A 6000-nucleotide genomic window follows, 5' to 3' on the forward strand; every position below is an offset into this window, starting at 1 on the left:
ATGCCTAAACCTAACCTTATCCCCTAAATGCGACCTCAGTAAAACTATGCCTAAACCTAACCTTATTCTTAAACGTAACCTCAGTAAAACTATGCTTAAACTTAACCTTTTTCTTAAACTCAGTGTCAGTGAAACTATGCCTAAACCTAACCTTATTCCTAAACGTAACCTCAGTAAAACCATGCCTAAACGGTCCTAACATAACTAAAACTATGCCTAAATTTAACTGTATTCTTAAACGTAACCTCAGTAAAACGGTGCAAAAAGCTAACCTTATTCCAAAAGTTAACCCCAGTAAAACTGTGGCTATCCCTAAACTTACTTCTAACCTTATTCTCAGTAAATCAAATTCCGGTCCGCAAACAAAATGGGGGTGAGCGTGTTTTGGTGTGAGACTTCCAGTTACCGTGGGACACAGGCCGGGGGACGGAAAGGAAGGGGGGACTTTCATTGGGGAGCGTTAAGCAATCATGGGATGCGATGGATCCTGGTTCCCAAACCTTTTAGGTCAAGGCCCAAAAGAGAAGTTAGCCCGGTACCCAAACTAGTGAAAATAGCAGATCTACAAGCTCACAACGCAGTGCGAATCGGCTATTTTCACTACTTTTTAAACATTTGTTTATTAATTTACGGAATTTCTGTGATTTATTTTATTTTATTTATTTATTTCATGAAATTCTTTTGAAAAATTATTGAATTGTTTAACTTTTTTTTTTAATGTTCTGGCATTTACTCGTGACCCATAAAAATGTGTCCGTGACCCAAAGACGGGTCCCGACCCACTGTTTGGGAAACAGTGCTGTATAGCAGAACCCAAATCGGGACGAGCTGGTCATATGTCTGACAGGCTGACAGTCAGCCCCCCGCTGCCTTATTTAGAAAGAAGGTGTAAAAACAGTCCAGCAGTCATCGGAGAGCCAACGGGCCTGTGACACTCTTCCTTTAAGCTGTTTGTTTCAGGAAGTTTACACAACCAAATATTTTGGTCCGGTAACATATAGCGCGTTATTATTGTAAGAACACACACCTAAGCGTGCATATACTGCGATATCATACCACAGACAGCAGACTAAATAAAATACTACGGATTGTTTGGGGTTAACGTTTCCTCTGATGGTGGCTTTGGTTACATTGGATTATTCAGGGTGGTGGGGGTGGGTGGGGGTAGCATGGGCACACCGTCCGCGGGGAATGCCCGTGCGTCACAGGACACCGCTCCAGGTGTCCTGTGCTGCCAAGGAACGGCTATGCTCCCCCAGTCCCACCGTGGCAACCAGAGAGGCGCTGTTTCTGAGCAACACTTGTCACAAGGGCTGGCATTGATGCACAGTCAGTGCCGGCCCGCCCTATACGCGAACAACGTGGCCGCTTAGGGCCCCGGAGTTGCTATAGGGCCCCCGCAGGCTGTCGACCAAACTAATTCTTAGAGACACACGTACGGGTATTTCTGGGCTTGGCCAAATCCGCCATTCCTTCACCGGGTGAAACAACTCAGCTTTCACCATTGGAATTGCATTACGGAACGTACACATTGTTACATTTTGTGGGTTCATCAGCGCCCATACCCTAGGTGGGGTTAGCGAAAGGGCCTTTCTGTGTGGAGTTTGCATGTTCTCCCCGTGTCTCATAGGGTAGTTAATACACTCACAAAAACATGTAGTAATCCTGGTCACTATTCTGCCTCCCCTGGTCAGCCGGGGCGCCTGATGGAGGGAAAGGGAACTGGTTGTAATAACTCCTTCCACGCGCTACGTCCAACCAGGGAAACTCCCCCCTGTCAGGTGACAAGAAGGTCAGTTGGCTCTCATGCATTGAAGGAGGCATGAGCTCGGCCCTGGTGGGGGGAGTGTAGTGCCCAGGATCACAAAAATAATATATATAGTGGGATCGATAAGGAATGATAAGGGGATTGAAATGGATAAAAAATAGCTATCCCTACTGTGATAATGTTTTATTTTATTATTATTATGTTTTTGCATGCCATATGTGGGAACCCAGGTGAATGGTGCACCCACTGCACCTGACTTAGTCACATGACCAGGAAGTATAAAAGCCTAGCTCCTCCCAGTAGAGAGCCATTTGTCTCTGCTGTAGGCTGCATGGTTCCAGGGAGATGGAGAACACATGGTAGGCCAAAAACTGAACCTTGTAGATCTGCTACTTTGTGCGACCCTTTTGTTTGTTGCAGCTAGTGCTAATGTTAGCTTATTGTTTGAGCACATGTTACTGCTGGCTTTTGTTTGTTTGGTTGCCTATTTTCTGTTGAGCACATGGAGGCTTCCCATGCTCTTTAGCACTTTAATTTAGCCAACATCATTGTGTTTTATTATCTTATTTTAATGCATCACACAAGGGACCACACTGGCCACTGTTTTCCACTGTTAATTTACTCTTTTTGTTTTGTTTATTTGAGCCATCTAGCCAAGGTACACTGTAGGCATAGGTTTTAACATTTATCCATATTGGCATATTTTAACTGTTTCTCTCCTCTGTTCTGTTACAGTTTAATTCGTGTAACCCTGTTCAAGGCCGGGTCCGCCCTGCTGCACACGGCTTTCCTCTCAGCTTGGGACTGCACTGGGGACCCCTTTGGTTTTTATTGGTGTGTATTGATATAACTTGGCACTGCATGTTTTGTATTTGAATTGTGTATTTATATTGCATGATTTCTTTGAGGCCAGGCCTGTCCCCTTTTCTTTTCCCCTAGTTATTTCGGTATTCACTGTGTGCACGGGCCGACCCGCCCTTCCTTAGACTGCGAGAGGTAACTGTTAGATTGCCATTTTAATACTAAATACCTTGCCTTAAGGACCTTAATTGTCGTGCTAGTTTGTAATAGACGACAGTGATGTGTTTTGTAATTTCATGGTAATAAAGTTGTTATATTTTTCCACAAACTGCCTCTAGTAAAGTAATTGTACCTGTTTAAGGGAAGTTGAACAGTGTAAGGTTTAGGGGTTCCTCCTAAACCTAAGCGGGAGGTGACGTAGTCAGGCATATTACAGTATTACTACTCAGTTACTACACATACATTTAAGATGTATGCCATATTTGTATTGTTATCAACCCTAGCTTATGGTGAACTCTATTACATATGTGGACAACATGTACCCTAAATATAATTGCTGTCATTGACCACTTTTTTGTTAGTCTTTAATTTAATTTAAAGTGGCATTAAAAAGTTTTAAATCTGAGTTGCCTAAACCAGGGCTGCCAACCCTCCTTGATTCTGCAGGAGTTTCCTTGATTTAAAATTCAACCACATCTCCTTGAGGACTCCTTGATTGTCATTTCTCCTTGATTTGGTATCAAACTCCGAGAATTCACCAGAACACAGGAAATGACATCAACTCTGTTAAAACGTTTCTGGGGGTGTACCCCTGGTCTGGTCAGTGACCTATAGGCAAAGTTTATTTGTATAGCACATTCCAATAACAAGGCAATTCAAAGTTCTTTATAGGCCTACATTAAGCATAATTAAGCATTAAGAGAGTGCAAAACAAACACATTATAAAAGGACATTTGAATACAATTTAAGAGGAAAACATAAGAGAATAGAATTACAGTGCAGAAGAAAGGGCAGCAGCAGATTGGAAAGAATTTAGAGTTGTTGCAGACCTGCAGTTGAGTTTGTCCCACAACTTAGCCTGGGTTCAGATAGCAGAGCTGCATGTCCCAGACAGATTACCTGAGATGTCTGGATGGTTCATGATGTAATTGCAATATTAGTGTATTTACAGAATCATTCAGTCATACCTGGACAGGTGTACCTTAGTGCAGTACGAGCCGTCAAAAAAACGGCTCCCGTGGGATTTTTGTGCAGATCTTGGTTCTTAAGAGTCCAAACTATGAGAAATTGATGGGGTTCCATTTTTTCTGACCCCCTCCCCATTTCTGGGGGGTCCTCTATTATGGGGCAAAACAAATCTTGCCTGTCCTAAAAGTAATTCCTGGGGATGCCACTGGTCCTGGAACAACAATGTTGCCATTTGGACAATTTGCATAATCCAAGATGGCCAGTAAACGCCAATGGTGAAAATGTTACTCTTGAACCGCTTGTCCTAGAATTAGGTGTTATCTTTTTTTTGAGGGGGGGGGGGGGGGCCGGGGGTTCATGTGTATAGAATCCATTTCTGATGTTCTATTTTCACCGGTCAAGCTCATGTGCTAAAGGTTAGGTCAAGGTTAGGTGAATTGTTATATTTTCAAATGCACTTCAATCTCACGTGTTAAAAGTCAGGTCAAGGTCTATCTCGCACTTTCTCATCCAAGCAGACAGCAGATTTGGTCACTCGTGATGCAGGGATCAGCACAGGAAATGCACGTGGTTGCAGCATATTGGGGGCTGACAGGAGACCCTAGTGATGGGTTGTTCATGATCAATTTGTGAATAACAACTAGTTCTTTGCCGTGAACGTGAACGAACCTGTTCACTTCCTGAAACAGTTACGCTCAGTTACAGCTCCACCTGATAAGTCGGCTGTCACATACTTTGGATGGGAGACATACTGTAAGTAAAGATTTTGCCATAGCGTTCAGTGGCCATCTTGGATTATGCAAGGCAACTTTGGGCAACCAAGTCAAAATTGTTCTAGGACACCATATAAATACAAATCAACAAAAACAGTTAAACAACTATTTAGGTTTAGTATTGAACACATCCGTCAAATTGACTATTAGCTACCAATCCTTTTAGTTTTCAGAGCCCAGGCTCTGGTACTTTAAAAGTGTAAGAAATCAACTCGGAATGTTTTAAAACATGCAAAACAACTCTAATATTATGAAAATCGGACATTAACTGGCTGGCGTACTGTTCTGGGAGGTCCCAAAATAGATGACCCCCCCAGAAAGGGAGTGGGGGTCCGAAATGTTTTAACCCCATCAATATCTCATAGTTTGGACTCTTTAGAACCAAGATCTGCAAAACAAATCTATTTTAGCACAAAACTCCCACGGGAGTACACCTCGTACCGCATTATTGGGGATATTTCTTTTTAGTGTCATTCATCCAAAAAAGATGATAATGGAGAGAACTGAAATAGGAGAGATGTAGGCCTACCGTCCCAGTGGGAGAGACTGACTAACCAGAGTGAATAGCAAATTAATCTGGGTCAGCCTCTAAATTTGCTGGGTAAGCACAGCCTTGCAAGCAGGCAACCGATAGCCTGAATAGACAAAAGCACAGAGCCATTGACAATGTAAACCTTAAATCAATTTGTGAGTGGGCGCTGCTATAATGAGGAACGGCTTGGCACACTGCTGAGCTTGGACACAGATTCTGAGCTTGGACACTTTGAGGCCAAGGTTCATTAATAAAAGGTTTTGTTTAGATTTAATTACGTTTATTTAGATTTAAATAAAGCCTCTGTGGCCTAAATATCTATCTCTAACTGCTGTGTATTCTGTTAATGATTTGTGATGTAATGGGATAAATGGCAACGATGGTCTAACTGAACTATGTTGCACTGACTCACCTTTGCCTTCCCCAGATTTTATTTTATTGTTTAATAAATATGGTGGCGGTAGAGACATCAAATTATAACAAAGTAATAATCTTAAAATTGAAATGCATTTAGTGGTTCCCAACATACACAGCAGGGTAACAAGAGGGCAGTCAACTGAACAGACTGTCATCCACACAGCACAGCCAATTAAACTTGCATTGACCTACGCATTAAGAGTGCAGATGGAATCCACAGAGACAATCACACAGGTTATCAAGTCAGCTGTCTTTGTGCAAATTACAGGGTCTATATAGCATGCACATAACATGCATTCACAGGCACACGCAGACTCTCAAAGACACACGTTACAAATCAAATGAATTAGATTAGACTGAAGGGTATAGACCCATACAAACAGGCCGAGGTTCTGTATATATTACACAAGTGTAAGTAACCGGATACACTAGGATATGAAGCTCTTTCAATTAGGTTTTTATTAACGTAGGGTTTAGAAGATGATATTGAAACAACAGCTGGGAAGACCCCTCCGCTAGAA

This window comes from Gymnoscopelus microlampas (assembly GCF_963454915.1).
Source record: "Gymnoscopelus microlampas genome assembly, chromosome: 23".
Taxonomy (NCBI): domain Eukaryota; kingdom Metazoa; phylum Chordata; class Actinopteri; order Myctophiformes; family Myctophidae; genus Gymnoscopelus; species Gymnoscopelus microlampas.